An 18359-nucleotide genomic window follows, 5' to 3' on the forward strand; every position below is an offset into this window, starting at 1 on the left:
GCGCTGGTTGAAAGACGGGGCTGTCGGCAATCCCTCCAAACTTTCTGGAGGTGTGATTGAGGGCTGGCTGACTCAAAGGGAAACATGCCACCTACTGACTCTTGCAGCACCCGGGATTTTCCCTGAAAACTCCTATTCAAAAACTCACACGGAGCTTCACTGATTTACGGGTAAGGGATCAAGCAAGAGAAGAGTCATCACACAGAATGAGAAATTGGATCTGCTTACTGGACTTTCTCTCTTTGCTTTACACGGTTTAGACTTCAGTTTTTACTCAGCTAAGCTACCGTAGATGTCAGAGAAAATTTTGCCTGAGAGGAACTTGTATGGTGCTGCTCTGCAGTACTATGCATAAAAACCTGTGATTTTCCAGTGAAATAATATTAGTTTCAGGTTTATGGGATCATTCTGCTAATGGCTATTCCCACAAACAGAGCCTCTGCGATTTGTATACGCTAGCTTTAGTGGACTTCTTCCCCAGATTTGTAGTTGTCTAGAGTCAGCTTCCTTCCATACATCTTGCAGAAGCTTTAGATCGCTAAATAGCCCTTAATGATGAACAGTGAAAGAGTTCTAAAAACTGATTTTTTTTATGATGCTGGTTTTTTACCTCTTTGTCTGCAGAGGGAAATTACCGTGTCTCTTTTTTTGTGCCAGATTCTGCTTTTGTTTACATTAGCATTAATTTTTAACAACTCTATTTATTTTGTTTATCTGTATTATTATTTGTATTGCTTACAGCAGAAACTGGAAGCCTTTTTTTGACAGCTGGTGCGCCAAATTGTACTTTTTTACATGACCATGCACCTAAAATGAACCCTTTCCAAAATCTATTGCTTTTAGCGGAGGCAGCATTCTCTCTCACAATTTTCATTAGTGATTCCAAAGTCTTATTTTCCTTTGCATGAGATAGCAAATCTCATTTAGATCAACTTGAAAGAGACTTTCCTTGAGAAGACAAAGTGTCAGAGCCATTGTACCCATTTACAAGCTAATTAAACTGCAGAGCAGCACTATGCTTGCTGTTTCTGAAGCTGTGTTAAAAAAAGGTTCTTTTTTTGCTGAGTGTGGTCCCAAATATTTTCAGGATGCTTTTCTGGCTGTTTCATTGCACATTCAAATTTTATATTTCAGAGGATTTAAAGAAATAGCTGGGTAAAAAGCCGTGCATATGTTGCCTAGCCTGGGTTTCTGACAAGATACCACCTAATTTTTCCATGAACAGACAGATTCACCCAGAAAAGAGCTCTGTGCAAGGCCCTGCTGTGGAGAAGGTGAGTACGCTGGATTTAGATTTAATCGCATTCTGGTGCATGCTCACTCATGTAGCAATTTGTCTTTCTGCATCAGGAATAAAATATACAAGCTGTCAGTTTAAAACATGTATTTTCCCTTCTGCTTCTGTTATTCTTTCACTGGCAGGCCCTAAAGTCCATATTCTGGAATGAATTTCCAGAGTTAGGGTATGTTTTCTTTCAGCAGATCAGATTTCAGGGCTTTTCTCCTACACATGTAAGATCTGAGTTTAACTGAGCCTCCTTGCCTTAAAAATGGGGCTACAAAGGGGGCATAAGAAAAACTGGAGTAGTCTGCCAGAAGAAAGGGGTCAAGTACTCAGAAAGAGCATGGTATCTATTAAAAAGAGTTTTCATGCTATCACATATTCAGAGACTATTTTTAGTTACAAAAAATCATCAGCGGTAAGATGATTTTTTGTTGTCACATGCAAAATGTCTTTCAACTTCCTTTCACTTTCAGGTATCTCTGACTACCTTCTGCCAAAATTAAGTGAAGTCAAGTGGCCAGAAAGATCACTTGCTACTGATGTAGGGCTTGGCAGTGCCAGGTCCTTGGTATCGGTGCCAGGATTCATGGCTACCCCTCTTCTGGAAGGGATGAGAGGACTGAAGGACAGGACATCACAAAGGAACTGGTGGCAGCTTATCTTTCCCCAGCCCCTGGGCAGATGTGCTCCTTCCTTGGCCTACTCGCTGCCCCTTCATTGGGCACAAAAAGGCTGAAAGTTTGCAAAGCTGAATTTCGAGAAACGTCAAACACAGACAGAGGAGGTAAGATGGAGGAGGAGAAGACCACTCTCTGAGTAATTCATTTACTCAGTCTCCTGATAACACCCACTATCTTCCTTATGCAATGCAATCTCTCACCCTGTAATTCTTCATTTCTGCTCTTTGTGCTGTCTCCCGTGAATGTTACATACTCCTGCTCCAGTAATTTGGAGTCGCGTCCCCCCCCCCAGCCTGTTGAACAACTATGGCTCCCCTTAGAAAAATTAACACCACTTCTAGCTGCACTGAAAGCTGCTAAATTAGTTCTTCAAGCATCTGCCAGCGCATAGGACTACTTCCCATTTTTGTCAGCATTCAGCCTTCTGACCATTTTTGTCAGCATTCAGCCTTCTGACCATATTCTCAACCACTCAGTCCCTATCCTTCTCCCCTCCAGCCTGCTTTTCATTTCCTGCCGCTCAAATCCAGTCCCCCCAGCCCCCTTACCGAGAAGGAAAAAGAGAAAATAAAACTATCCTAATATCCTTTCACAAATTCACAAACAAATTTGCAACATCTGCATTTCCTGTTGTATATTAATTCTTTTTTTTTTTTTTTCCCTGCAGGGAAGTGTAGTGCAATCAATATATAAAATAGTGTCATTCTTCTTTGATCTACAACCATACCCGTATTTTAGCAGGAAAAAAAAAAGATAATAGACACAGGGAAAGAAAAAAAAGATTGCCTATTAAATAGAGCCAGTGTTGATGAAAACAGATTCTGGTAACTTGACGTTCACATTGTCTGTTGCTCATTACAGCAGCACACAGTTGTACTGATTACAGCTGAGACCGTCAAGATTTCCATCCTTCACCACTTGACCAGATGTATTTGCTCTGGGCTGAAATGTAGCATGCTGGACACGGGACATCTTTTATTAAGCAAATGTCAATTGAAATGGTAGCAAGGCCTTAGCCAGAGTTGAGTTTCCCTTGCAAATCCATAAGCCCATGCAAACCTCTACTAAAAAGCGAGAGAGAAGTCTCCTGCAGCAACAAGGCACTCTTAGAGCAGACGCTTTCAAATAATGCCACATTATTCATCACTATAGTATCTCTCAATAGCAGATTGTTATCACTATGGCTATAAGCAAGGCAAGGCAAGGCTTCTAGGGAAAGACAATTTCTTTTATTACGCTAGTTGGCATATTTGGAAGAAATGAACAAGCTTTGAGGAACATGTACTCTTCTTCGAAGCACAATCTGAAACCACTTTCAGCCTGTTCTTTCCCCAGCCACTCCTCACTCCCCATAGAGGACTTTTTGTTGTTCAGGGAAGTTTATAAGATCATTAAACAAGTTATCCTCTCACTGGATTTTGTTCCAGCAGATTGAGTTTAAGCCACAAACGTTATTTGTATCATGCAGCTATGATGTCTGCTGGTGCAGGAATCAGAGGAACTGTATAAGAGGGCGTAAGTCCAGAGGAAACTGATGGTGAGAGTTTTGGTATAAAAAGACATCAGCTTCCTGGCTTTAGTGATTTTTTAAAGATTATTATTGTATTAGCGATGCACGTTAACGATGAACACCATAGGTGAGAGGATCAGCTGCTGGGAGGCAGGTCTGCAGCCCAGCCAGCTCCTCAGGGCAGGGTCCCAGCTGGGCTACCGCCACGCACGTGTCCCCAGCCACGGGCTACCACCACGCACGTGTCCCCAGCCACAGGCTATTGCCACGCACGTGTCCCCAGCCACAGGCTGCTGGGAGTGTGGCCTTGCCATGGCAGTGAGCATCCTGGGGGCTGCAGCAGGAGGGGGGTCCCCATGTGGATAGGAGATGGGTGATGCTGGCCTGACAAGGGGGTCCCCTGTCCCAGGAGCCCAGGGGAAAGCCACGTCCTGCGACTTTCCCCTGGTCCCCTGTCCCAGGAGCCCAGGGGAAAGCCACGTCCTGCCACTTTCCCCTGGTCCCCTGTCCCAGGAGCCCAGGGGAAAGCCACGTCCTGCCACTTTCCCCTGCTGCTACCCCCAGGTCTTCCTCTGGCAGTCCCCGGGGCACTGCCACGCACAGTGGTCCAGCACAGGCAAAAAATGGCAGGGGCTTTCCTGTGTGGCCCCCCCTCGCAGCCCCCTGCACACAGCCTCTCAAACCAGAGGCAGCGGACCACCCGCCTCCTGCTCCCAGGAAAACCCACCCCTCACCCTGCCCTGGCCCTAGGTGACTGTCCCCTCCTGGCCATGTCATAATTCTTCCGAGGTTCAGCTCCTTCGGGGCCCTGCAGGCAGCACTTCAAGTCCCCGTCACACGTCGGAAATGGGGAATTTTGCCAGCCAGCTGCGGGGGAATCACGTATCGCAGGAAGGCCAGGTAGGCTGTGCCGGCTTACTGCTGTCAACTCCGTGGTGGGAAAGAATGCTTCCTTAGGGATAAAAACCCCAACCGTCTGTAGCAGTGGAAGAGCTCCCGCCATTGCAGCAATGCACACGCCTTGTTTTTGGCGAGAGGAGTGGAGGACGCGTGTGGAGGACGTGTTGGGCGATGGCCCGGGGCAGACGCCGCAGCGCCAGAAGGGCTCAGCCCTGCTGCCCGGCGAGGGACGCAGCCCAGGGCAGACAAAGCCGCTGCTTACCCAGCACGCCGGGGAAGAAGCCAGTCCGGCAAGCTGTCACACCACAGTCTGCATGCGTTTTTCTCACTTGGGAGCGGGCAGCCACCTCCAGCAGACTGTGCGCTGCTCTACCTGTGCCTTTCATAGTCCTCACCTTCTCCGAAATGCCTTCGTGGTTTAAACGCCAGGCTCGTGTTGCAACCACCTCCCAAAGCCTTCTGGGTGCTCTTTTGCTGAATGCTGAATCTTCACAAATGAAGCCTGTCACAGCTTGCACGCATCTTTCTCACCGTACTTCCCATCCTGAGGTCTGACCATACAGACAGGTTAGCTTGCATAATGTTATCAGAAGCTCATGCAGCATGTAATTTTCCCAAGATCCCAGCTCTTGGCACACAGCAAGGTTTTGGCTTTCTGTTTTATTAAGTACAGTTCTAGACCTTACAGAAGTGGGAGGTTTGAAAATGAAATGCTGTCAGTCCAGAAAATAAAGGGCAACCAAAACCAGAATCCATAGTTATTATTTTAAAAAATACATGATGTCAGACCGTCTCAAGATTTCTGAAGGCTTGGGGTTTGCAATACAAAACCTGCCTCTAATTCCTTGAGTCTGGAGAGAAATGTATCTGTATTGCAAAAGCCCGGCAATAGAGAGTTCATTCTCATCCTGTTATCATCCCTCATCACTCTGCCAGGCACAGACACTCTCACACCACTTCAAGCAGTCTGGGCCACATCCTTATTTAGAGAATAGTCTCAGCTTCCTTGTACTTTTGCTTGGTGCCCGCTCATGCCATGCAGCACATTAACATAGCAGCTGACAGAATTAATCAGCAGTAATAAAAGCACTTGCATGACTTGACCCATATAATCTATTTGAGGACACCTCTCTCTTGCCTGCTCTTTCACTCACCCTCTGCTTTTATGTCTAGCTCACTTATTTTTACCCATCATTTGCAGAGCAATTTAAACATGCTGCAGCACTAGTGTGGTAGCTGAGCTACACAGCAGAAGTTACTTTTGGTAGTGGCTATTGTACAAAGTGGGTCAAATATAGCTGCAAAGCTGTTCTTGGGCAGCCTTTGTTTTTTTTTTTTCTCTAAATGAAGATCGGTATTGCAAAAATGCCATTTGGTGTGAGACAAAAAAATGCCCCCAAAATAAATCCAATTAAGTTTTCAAAAATATTAAGAAGAGGCAAAGCAAAAAGTGTAAAAAAAAGGAAATAAAGGGAAGGAAAACCTATTTCTTGGAAAAGACCACAAGAGTTATTATGCATGACAGGAGATGTCACTCTTTGGTCTGGTCTGTTATTGTTGTTAATGAAGTATATTTAATCTAATCAAAGGACACAAAAGGGAAATGTTCAGACTAGGGCAATGAAATTTTTTACAGACCTGTGGGCCTTCCTTATGAGAAGAGATGAAAATGCCTGATTTTATTTCATGTGCAAAGAAGTAAATGATGAGGACACCAGTAATTCAGCAGAGACAACAGAAAGGACCATTCAAGAAGAAATAAGGGAACAATTACAATTTCAGCTATAATCCAGGTAGAAAGTCAGCTCTCTGCCTGGACCGATGGTGGAGACGAGCTCCTGCAAATCAAGCAACAGGAAATTCCTTCTCGTGAAGCTACACATATGCATGTTTTACCCTGGGAATACCTGTTTGTGTTACTTCCTGAGGGCTTATCCCAGGAGATTTGTATCGGTGGGATCATCTGAAGAGTGATACTGCACACTGACTCACACTGACCGGCCTGCACGGCATCTCCGCTGACAAGCTGTGAGAGCAGGTCTCCAGCACTGGGCTGGCTCTTCCCGCTCCCATGGGTGCAGGTGACATCCAGGATGTGCTAGGAGAGTCTGATACTCTGACTGACGTGGAAAAGGGTGCCTTTCTGCCCCTACCTTCTCACGCGCAGGGTGCCGCTGTCTAACCTTCATCAAGAAAGTTAAAGTGCAGGCAGATGCAATTCCCTATGCTACTTTTAAATTTGAAAGTATGCAAATACACATGCAAGCAAGGCATGGCCCAGGACACCTGGTCTGCTGCCAGGGTACAGCTGCAAATTTGAGGGGGTTCCTCAATTAGGCAATTGCATGGCTACTCCCCTTAAATAGGCTAATACTTGTAAGATACATTCTCTGTCTGAGTCAGAAGTGTATTTCCCTTCCTTCATTCCACGCCATGATAGATCCCACTTGCACAATTTTTACCTATAAAGGTATCACCGGGAGACAGGTGAAGGTGAATAAATTAAATCGTACCTTATTAAATACACTTTCTACTTGTTTAGCCTATACGCTATCCATTTCCAGATCTTAGATTTTCCAACTGTGTTTCATAGATAAATTTACTCAGTATCTCTCTGATTTCATACTCGGTGCAATGCCTGCAGAGCTGCCTGGATAGAGTTGTGTGGGGCAGTGCAGAAGGCATCATTTCTGTTTGCTGGCTCTCAGAGATGGCTAAGCTTCAAAAGAAAATGAGCATCATTAGGTCAGGTTCTAGAAACAAGCTCATTTCTTTGAAATGTGCAAATCTTAACACTGGTAAATCTTTGCTGTTAGTGTGTTGCAAAAAGCAAAACTGGAAACAGGATTTCTTCGTTGTTCATTTACTGAGCCCAAATAAAGGGAAAGGACTTTAGGTACAGATAAACAAATCTGGAGTGGATGGGAGAGGGTTGGTTTTGCTTTTGAATTTTTCCTGTGTACCTCCTCCTGACAGTCCTTAATGACAACTCTCCCCTGAGACAGACTTACAGCTATTGATCTTAATTAGATTTGTTAGAAATATCAGCTATTTTGGATAGGCACTCTGGTGTCTCATTTAATGTTTGAACCAAACCATTCACCAACTGAGGAGGTTCTGTAGTAGCTGAGGCTCTGGACTACACTGCCCTGCACACAATGCAGATGTTTCCAACAACTCCTCTTCTCTTCCTATTCCTTGTCAAGGCATGAAATGCCATCCCAAGAAGGGATATCATCAATTAATTAGCAAATTTTTGAAGCTTCATGAACAGACATCTATATTTGCATGTGCTTCTCAGTGGTTTAACTTGCAGATCCCTACACTCAAAATAATGGTGTTTCTCTATTTGTCTATCTGCATTTTAGTGAAACAATAGAGCTCAGGAGGGAAGCCTCACATGAAACGGAATTGACTGGCAAAGTTTCAGCCCTTCTCTACATGAGCCTTTTACACAGTGCCTGGCTGAGCTGTGGAACTCTTTGTCACAGGGCACTGTGGTTCCTAAAGGATGACATGATTTCATAAAGTGGGTGGATTAAGATATGTAAGTAAACATTTGGGGCTGTAAAAAACAAAAACGTTACCCCTAGGACAGGAAGACTCCAAGCCAAACTTTTCTGGAGTTGGAGAAGATACTCTATGGAAGTTCTTAAGCTTCTCCCCAGGATGTACTATTTGCCACTGTTTGTGGGAGGACAGAGAGTGAGGATATGCAGTCTTTGAATATCCCTTGTTCTCTTTTATCAACAGATGCAACAAATAAGAAAGTTCTACAGGTATTTTAATTCACTTCAAATTTCCCAAGAGACCTCTATATGCAGTCATACAACAGCCAGTAACAGTGCTTTTGGCCTGTCATGTTTTCTTCCCCAAAGCCCATTCTTGGCGGTTCTGCTGAGTCTGCCGGAGCCTGGAACCACAGGAAAGCTCCAACACTACCTGAGACCAACAGAGAAACTGAGGCAGTCTTGAGCAAACATATTCAGTAAGCATCACTTGCTTCAGTTCAATGTAGAAAGAACTGGCCAACAAGAAATCAGCTGGAAGGCTTGACCATTTGCATCTAGGACATGGAAGAGGATGAGCCTACTCTTCATATGGTCGAAGGCAGAAAATGGCCAGCAAGTTATGACCATGAAAGAGAAAAGAACTGGGTAAAATTCTGCATAGCTGGAAGACTCAAGCAGCATCAGTAGCACAGAGAATGTAGAAAGTAGCTGTGAAATTTTAAAAATAGCAAGTGGAAGAAAAAAGGAAGTTTATGATAAAAATATGCATCGGAAATGCATTTTACAAAGCATTGTAAAAACTTGAAAAGGCAAGCAAAAAAATTAAGGCCAGCACAGTTAAGAACAGTGAGAAGAGATCTTTAAAAGATTAGGAGTGAAAGGACTAAGTAATTCAGTGCATGTATTGGAACAAATGGCCAACTCTGAGAAAATGGCCAAATTTTCAACAGTAATAAACAAGCCAGAATGTCTGATATTAGTGGGAAGGCTTCAACAATTTCTATTCAAGAATTTTAAAAGAACTGGCTGAGGACTTTTCTGAACTCCTTCCTTGAGTCATTATTGGTTGTGGGTTTTTGTTTTTCTTCAGCAGCTGTTGGAACGTAGGGGAAAACCTGGGAAGAGAGATGAAAATCATTTAGGATTGTGCCAATATTTAAAACAGGTAGGTAAGATGAAAACTATTACATGGGTGCTTGTCTCTGAATCTTGAAGGATATATCCATATATCTCTCATCAGTCTTAAAGAGTATATATATATGGCACAGTGCAGCTCTTTGCTGAGATAATATCTTGGTTTCAGGAACAATATAGCTGTATCAGTGCAGCCTCTGCCCTATTTTAATTAGCCTGGGCATACCACTGTGCTGATGCAGCTAAACTATTCCCAGTTCTGGAGCTGGTTCAGTTGGAGTTATGTCAGGTATTGTAGCATATTTTGGTATTGCACCATAAAGACAGAAAGGCTAGACTCCATATGTCTGGCCATGTAGTATATTGCTCAATGGAGGGGTCATACTTGTACCAGTAAAGAGAACTTCCTATTGGAAGAACAGGCAACAATACAACATAAATCTCACCAGCTAGCCTTCCAGCAGGGTAATTTGTACTTGTCTCCAGCAATTGTGCACTTACAGTGTTACAAACAATGATACATGAGCAGTTATGTGAAATACGGTTCAGATGTTGCCACCATATCATGAACTACTTCGCACGAGACTTCTTAGTGCAGATGAGGTCAACAAGAAAGTCCCAGCCATCATGATTTATGCACGCAGAACCAAAAGGAAAAAAAAAAAAAAAGACAAAGTTGAAAGACAACTCAATTAGAAGGGGAAAGAAAAATATTGAAGACATAAAAAATCATCACATATTCTAGAGCATGGTTTGTTGAAGAATACAAAATGGGATCTTTCATCTGTGTATCATTTTGTTTTTCTTTTCTGTAGTTGGATTTTTTTTTAACAATTTCTCCTGGAGTCTTATGGGATTTCTTCCACAGTAACTGCCCTGGAAGCTATTATCCTAATTGCACAGATAATTCATGCAACCCACAGGCTAGTACTTGGACTTGGCTTTCCCTGCTGCCAACTTTTCTTTTTCCCCATCAGATTTTCTTCCTTGTTTAGTGCCACGCTCCTCATCTTTCTCTTTTCCTCCCTGCTGTGAAAATATGTTTCTTTTCTGCTCTCTCTAAAGCTCCTCTCGCTTGAGGAGGAGATCTGGGATCCTGCGGAGCCATCCACAGGCTGCTCATAAACGGGAAAACAGTGGCCCCTTGCAGGGTCTGCCGGCTGCCCGGGGCAGTACCCTCCCAAGGTACCCAAGTTACCTCCAGCAAAGCCCTGCCTTCTGAGAAGCATCACCAGTGATTCCTGGAGGAGTGAATACATGGCTATCCTGCTCCTCGAAGCCAGCAGTTCCTGCTCCCGTGTACCCTTATGATACCCGGTGAGCAAGGCTTGGTGCCATCACCTCGTAGCAGCGTGGCTCAGGCTCTGGCGTAGCTGGTGCAGGCACAGCTGTGCCCTGCAGAGCATGGGGGAAAACCCCAGCTCTATATGTGTATGGTCCCTTTGCTTTGAAGAACATCAGCCTCCCAACTTGAATGTATTTAATTGCTTTCGTCATTAAAATGACAAGCAGCTAGGATTCATGGGAGGACATCCTGGTAAGCCCACCTGGGCACAACAACTGGCCCTCCCTCCTGTGCTCCGAAACATAACAGAGGTTACAGACTTCCACCAATATCTGCCCTGCTGTTGCTTGGCCTCTGTCCTCAACATCCGTGAGCTTTCACCCCTAGTTACAAAACATACCTTCAATATCCCTGAATATGCATGTAAAATCTTAAGTACAAAGCCATAGGAAGAAAGAATGAGAAAGAAAAAATATTGTCTGTATCTATGGCTCCTTCAGCGAAAGGGCAAGAGTGAGGTAAAGTACTAAGGGAAGCCCAAGACTATTTCATGGTGGCAGTAAGGCTCTCCTTCCCAAGCTAACACCCAATCTGCTTCACCATGAGATTTGGGAAGAAAGAAATGCTGGCTTCATGATTAGTTCCAGAATTTGCAGAGAGATGCTTAGCTCTCCTCTCATAGAATGGCTTTTGTGTGTATGTGTATGCTTTTTAAAGTCTTTGGCAACCTCCCATCACTACAATAGAGTCACTACAAACATATGCATCGTATTAGTAAGTTATATTGTCCTTTACCTTCCCTCATCATGTCAGCAGTATCAAGTTCTGGAATTAATTTGATGTCCTCTTTCTTCATTCTAATTGTAATAAACCCATCCTTCCCAGCTACTCATGCCATATTTTGAGTGTAATATTTTTAACTCTTACCATTTCAAGGTTTTTGTTTTGTTTGTTTTTTTTAAACTTTGGTTTCTAGAGTCCTGTAGGTTTCATTTAAAAATTAATTTGCCCCCAGGATTGCGGAGAAAAGTTGAATCGAAATTGAAAACTTCTAACAATCCAAAGCAAATGAAAAGAACTGCACAGCTAGTATTTTTCTGTCTCATGATTTTTAGACAAATCTCGTGATTTTTGTGATCTGCCTTTTGACTTTTGAATGCATAGGGCTGGTGCATCTGGTTCGGTCCCTGTTTCATGCTGTTCACATGCTGAAATTCTGGCACTTCTTAGGGAAGAAACCTTTTCTTGGGAGGTAACTCTGCCATGTAGTTCAGGATGCTGCTCATGCCCTGTAAAGAAAGGATCAAATACTGGGCAACAGCAGCTCCAGCTGAAGGAAGGGAGATGTTTTCTTTTCCATCAGTAATTAAGGCTGGATTTTTGTTCATTAATTTTCTGCCTGTGCTCCTCATGCTCACTCAAGCATTACCTCCCAGCAGAAACCCCACGTGCCAAGGTGTACTGCCTTTGCTCTGTGAAAAGCTTGCACAGAGCAGACATGAGTTTTCACTTATCAGACAAAGATAGCCCATTTCTTCAATTCAGATCTTAACCTCACTGGATCAAAAAAACCTTACTCCTGATGTACATCTTTACAAAGTAGGAATGAATCAGGTTTATGACATCCTATGTTTCTCCTGAGTTTTTTTCAACGAGTGAGGTCTTGTTGCAACTCTGTAGGTGCAGACCAGAGTCCGTCAGTGCAAACTGCTCATTTATCTGTCCCGTGGACACCCTCATACTGCCAAGTCTCAGCTCTAAGCCAGTTCCCAATACACACGCTGTACTGTGCAGCCCAGTACATATGCATAGTTGAAGTAAAAGAAGTCTTTTTCTGCATTCTCTGCACGTATTGTGTATCTCTGTTTCATAGAGCTAGGGTAGAAGTTATTCCAAAAATGAAGGTGCTAAAAATATCTAGGCTTCAGAACTGAAATAGCATCCACATACTGCAGCTTTTTTTTCCTCTAGGTATATGTCCTTCTTATCAAGAAATGTTAATAAGACTCCTGTACACAACTGCATTACAAATAAAACAGTAGCACAAATCTTTTTTATAATATTTTATTTTTTAACAGCATATACACAGACATCTGGCTAATGATCATTGGAAGACATGGCACAGTACTACCCCAGTTCTCGGATTTATACAAAATGCTGAACCAAAAGGAATCTAGAAGACTTTTCCTCTCTTCTTTACTTTCATAAATTAAATACACAACATGCCCCTTCTGGAAAATGCACACCACATTTCCAACATTTAGTCATAATGAAAACCAGAAGGCCACAGTCTGGCTGCTCTGGAGCGTGTGCGCACTGTGGAGAGAAGGAATAAGGACCATTTCCTCTGTTTGCATGTCTTTTGTGAAGGAGCTGAAGTCTCTGCAAAATGGTGGGGTCGACAGGCTGCAGGCTCCGCGTCCTGAGGTCCAGCCCTGTGAGCCCTGCGACTGCGTGGGGTCTCAGCTGGTGTTTCAGCTCTGATGGACATCAGGGCCGGGGGGGAAGAAAACACAGGGAAAAACCCCAGCTTTTGTATATGAGCAAAGTCTGATTATAAAAGCTCCAGGTTGGAGGAGTAGGAAGCGACCCTCTCATCTCAGCTGCCTCTTGACGCCAGGATCCTCAGGTGCATGTTTTGGCCCCAGAGCTGAGGGCTCCGGAGGCAATGGGCATGATGGAGACAGCACCAGCAGAGACCTGGGGGGGTCTCACCATAGCCGAGTGGTGTGGGGGCACCCAGGGGACTGCAGAGGGGAGCCCCGGGGCTCGCCGCCAACCTCCCATCTCCCCAGGTGCCTGGGGACCCCCTGCTGCCACCACCACCTCCACCTCCACGGGCAACAACGGGAACGGGGACCTCCTGCCCGCAGCACAACTCAGCCACCCATGAAATGGTGAGGAAGTGGCAGCTATGGTCCACAGAGGTCTTTTAAAATCTTTTTTAAAAATTGGATAGCTAATATACCTAGAGTCAGCTGAAGGCACTGGAGCCAGCCAAATCCTTTTCTCCCTCTGTAAATACATATAATTTCCCTCTGTCTGTGCACGGCACTGCTGGATAAGAACAGCCACAAACTGTACTGAAATGTACTTTCCAAACAGTAATTAAATTTGCTTAATTTATATTCACATCCTTTTTGGACCCTTTTTCTCAAAACATCCTGCTAAAAGCGTCTCTTTTTGAGGCTCCTCACCTTGAAACAGCAAATGTAGAAATTCATAAAGAGACTATGTGGGGGGTTGTAATTGCAGATTTGCAGAGACTAAGGGGTAGGCTGAGACAAAACGGTGTCCCAGGCAGGTGTTGCTGGGTCAGGAGCCAGGTGTCGGGCTGGCACTGCTAAAAAGGTACCACCAGGAGCTGGTACTCAGGCGTCCCTCTGTCTCTGGGGGTCTGCTTATGCCGAAGTCCAGCTCCTACACCTGCAGTGAACTGAAAACATGGGATGACTGCACGGGAAAGGAAGAGAGGCTGAGCCGAACATAAATAATCAATTCTGTTGCCTCTCAGGGAGACTAACAGCCCTTTCAGGCTACGAGTAACACTAACATTAAAGACTGTGACTGGCAAGAGAGGTATTTTGTGGTGAGGGAAGGATTTGTTACCTCCTCCGCATAACAAGTGGAAAACTATAAAGAGTGGAGAGCACTAAATTTCATATGCAATCTGCTTGAGGAACAGTTTGGAGACATGGAAAGTCAAAGGTAATGTACTGTTGACAAGCAGAGCACAGGAAAAGGAAAAAACTCCATCGTGCTAAACACATTACACCGCTCTCCAAGGGCTCGCAGGAGAGAACACTGAATTCTCCAAAGGATGCCAGCATGGAAGTGAGCAGGACTGAAGCTTATTTTCTAGGAACTCATCAAATCCAAACATTAGACTTAAAAACAATAGTAAAGGGACAGTTTAAAAGACCACTGAAATAAAAAAATAATTCCAAGAATTGTACCAAATGAATCATGAAACAGAAATTAATGGTGTGACTGGTGCATCCAGATCGAAACTCCAGATCACATTGTTTAAATAATAACTGTGGTTATTTTGCTAGCATAGAAATAGTTCTTGCAAAATATGTTCTTCATAGATAGTTAGAACAATCCATACAATCACAGTCTGTGAGGAAAATGAGAACTACGTTGTAAGTACAAATAAACACATAGCTTTGGTTGGACACTATGTGCTGCTGAAATATGCTTAGATTTGCATGTACCAGAGGTGGATCCAGGTTCTGGTGATTTTTAATGCTACTTGATGTTGACTGGCGCAGCAGATCTGATGGTGTTCCCATCTATTTGCCCATTCAGAGCAAGCACAAGGGATCTATTGTTCAGCTACGCTTTCTGCGGTGGATCAGGAATAAAGATCACGTTGCTGCCAGGGTGGCTGTTGCAGGGAATCCATTGATGTGATTAAAGCATTTCAATGGCAAAGGAGGAAGAGGGTTTTTTATCTAACCATTATCTTCCCAGCTTTCTCTGCCAGGTAACATTTTTTTATGCCAGGTAGCACTATCTGTTTGTCTCTTTGTAGCTGTATAGCACTTTTTTCATCACAGATAGACCTGCCTTAATATGAGATTAAGGATAATAGCTATAATTAGGAGGATTTGGAAGACATCTATATTTAAAAGGAAATGTTGGGAATGGGAGCTTTAGGAAAATGTTAGATATATAAAAATATATGGCCAAGCAAAAAGCTGTTATTACATCTAGCCAGAGGATTTTGTCATGAGAAATGCTTATAGAGATTTCGTCCTTACGGCTTCACTACAAAGGGAGGATATGGTGCAGTAACGGAGTGTGTGAATTTATAGAGCACCAATTATCCAGTGCCAGCTTCCTGCCCAGAAACCCCTAATGCATAATGGATGTGAGCTACCTTATTCCATTTTTTAAAGTAGAAGTGGTAACTTTCCTATGAATACATAAATCCAAGACTTTGTCTTCCATGACAGAGTGATGGCAGGGGGAGGGAAGAGGCAGTTTGCAGAGAAATGCCTGTTACTAAACTGTCATCTCACCCTACATCCTAGATGTAAGCAAGGCATCTGGAGTGCTCACAGCAGGTACTGAGGAGGGTTCAGTATGATACTACGTACCTGTGCTTGACCCCTTGTATGTTGTCCAGCAGCAGATGCACAGTGCTCTAGCTCCATTTTATTTTTCAAAATGAGGCAACTAATGTGCAATACAAAGAGCCCAATTCTTCATCTCTAGTGTTAGAAAGGCATATTTTTACTGTGTGCTTCATTTCTCTTGCGTAACCTTTGTGGACGCAGAGCACTGAAGATATACTGGAAGGGTGAAAGAAGTAAGGTTAGCCATCAGTAGGTATTGTGCTGGCCTGTTCTTGTCTTAAAAAAAAAGACAGCAAAACCTGTTGGTGCCTTCATGGATATTTTATGGTGTTATAACAACCCCACTAGCACTAGTTGCCTTGTTGTAGAAACCGTCCTTGGTGCAGTGAAGAGAAAGGACCAGGTAATGTGAACTATTAGGAACACAGAGCGCTAGGATATGAAAGAGGACAGTTTTTTTCAGAGTAGTAAAACTCCAAAACTCCTTAATTCAATGCAGAATTAGCCCAGCAATAGCTTTCAGCAGAGTCATACATGTGTCTTCTTTATGCCACTTCTTGCTCTAATTCAACACTATTCCAAATAAAAAATTGCCCAGTTAAAACCAAACTCTACATGGTTTAAAACTCTATCTTAAATTCTGACTGATAGTGCTTGGTGAGAAATAAATTCCTCTTTTGAAAGAAGATAGGAAAAATTGATTTGACAGCCAACACAGAAAGAGGAGCACGCTTCTTCCCAGAATAATACCACCAAAAGGACTGTAAGAATTATGTGGATATTAATAAAAACAAACAGGCACTGGAAATTTATACCTGATATTTATTTGTGAGTTCAGTCATGAGCCCTTAAAAGGAAGGAATGAAGAATAAGAAACTTTAAGTTTCCCATGGTATTGTTTTAATCCTGTACTGCATATCCCACCAACTCCAGGTAAAGCTGTAATGGGAAATAGGAGTTTGGAAGTTTAAAGACAGTGAAGCAATGTCTTCTACCAAGTCACTTATGCAAACAGTGAAAGGGCATAGGCTAAGTCATGGTGGTTTCCCAGTACAAGTAAACACCTAGAGAAATAAATTAAGCTAACACAGATTAGGAGGTAGATGTTAAAATCTTTTCCTGATTTTTTTTTTTTTGCGTGTTCACAACACTCTGTGCCTGAAATCTGAAACTCCATCTGTATTTATGTCGTGGTTTAACCCCAGCCAGCAACTAAGCACCACGCAGCCGCTCACTCACTCCCCCCCCATCCAGTGGGATGGGGGAGAAAATCAGGAAAAGAAGTAAAACTCCTGGGTTGAGATAAGAACGGTTTAATAGAACAGAAAAGAAGAAACTAATAATGATAATGATAACACTAATAAAATGACAACAGTAGTAATAAAAGGATTGAAATGTACAAATGATGCGCAGGGCAATTGCTCACCACCCGCCGACCGACACCCAGCCAGTCCCCGAGCGGCGATTCCCTGCCCCCCACTTCCCAGTTCCTAAACTAGATGGGACGTCCCATGGTATGGAATACACTGTTGGCCAGTTTGGGTCAGGTGCCCTGGCTGGGCATGAGAAGCTGAACAATCCTTGACTATAGTCTAAACACTACTGAGCAACAACTGAAAACATCAGTGTTATCAACATTCTTCACATACTGAACTCAAAACACAGCACTGTACCAGCTACTAGGAAGACAGTTAACTACATCCCAGCTGAAACCAGGACAATTTACCAGCCTCAGATTCAGATCATCTTGACAACTGATGGCCATCTCAGCATTGCCCTGCCAGATTCAGGAAAATTAAAAAAAAAAAAAAAAAAAAGAGAGAGAGAAAAAGAGGCAGGGCTGATTTTAAACAGTGAAAGTAAAAAATAATTTCATTAAGACATATAGCGTCCTAGGAAGTTTTTCTTAACTATTTCTCTCTTCTGTAGGCAAGCAAACATAGCTGTACAGACTTTGAAATCTCTTTTAAACATTAATGAGGAAGTATTAGTCATTACATATACAAAAATATAATTATATAAATTGAATTGAATACCTGGTGGAAGGTTACCTTTGCAATCACCAGCATTAACACTGAAATAAAATTCAAGTTTTGTCATTGACTTCAGAGAAATCAGGATTTCATCCTTAATTCTATTTTTCAAGTGAAATTTTATGGCCTAATGCAAAACCTTCTGAAGCTAACAACAAAAGACTGCAGTTGATGTCAGTGGTTTTAGTGACAGTAGGTGGCAAATTAACAATGTGTAAACATATAAAATATGCAAGGATATTTCCCAAATCTTCTAGAACGCCTGTTTCAAATTCTGTACAGTATATTGATTAATCAGACACATATCAGTAAGTGTGGGTGAAATGAAAGGAGTGTTTTAAAGTTTGAGCCTACTGCTTTTGGAGTAAGTGAAGGTTTGTCTCTCATTTGTATTGGAAGCAGTCCTAGTCCTTTCCAGAGCAGCAAAGCAGAGCAGATCATGACGTGAATCGGCGACACATTATTGCTAACGCAGGTTTTTTTCATGAGAATTATTTTTGTGTGCCTAGTGTCTGCTAGACACAGCCCTTGCTTCTTTTTTATGTAGCTTATTGCAGAATCTCCTTATCTCTGAAATGATTATTGATAAAGAATATTAAGCCACATTTCATTAAACACTCAACTGATAGTTTTAATTGGTTCAAGGAAGGTTGGAAAAGCACATTCACGGGTGGGGGGTGTGGTAACGGATTTGGTACCTTTGCTTTACTTGCTCTTGCTATGCAAATTTGTCCTTCTTTCCAAAGAGGTGATGAAGAGCCACATGCATTTATTCCAAAGAAGTTCCAGACTGAAGGGCTACACTCAGCAGGCAGCCTGTAGTCCTTTCTCACACCGGATGTCCCCAACTTCCCCGGGAGTCCCTTGGGCAAGGCCATGCGCCGAGGATGGTGTCCGTATCAATCACAGCCAATTCTTCCTCATAAGGAGGTGCTG

The 18359-nt window shown here is 43.1% G+C and overlaps 1 long non-coding RNA gene across 1 annotated transcript; it reads left to right on the forward strand.

Annotated features, from left to right (window-relative positions):
• The first annotated feature begins 1124 nt into the window (after nt 1-1124).
• LOC138688586 (uncharacterized) lies at nt 1125-11464 on the forward strand. Its single transcript, XR_011327460.1, has 3 exons — nt 1125-1274; nt 1759-2069; nt 6012-11464. It is a non-coding gene; the product is annotated as an uncharacterized lncRNA (long non-coding RNA).
• Nucleotides 11465-18359: the final 6895 nt, after the last annotated feature.

Source organism: Haliaeetus albicilla, chromosome 13 (assembly GCF_947461875.1).
Source record: "Haliaeetus albicilla chromosome 13, bHalAlb1.1, whole genome shotgun sequence".
Lineage (NCBI taxonomy): Eukaryota > Metazoa > Chordata > Aves > Accipitriformes > Accipitridae > Haliaeetus > Haliaeetus albicilla.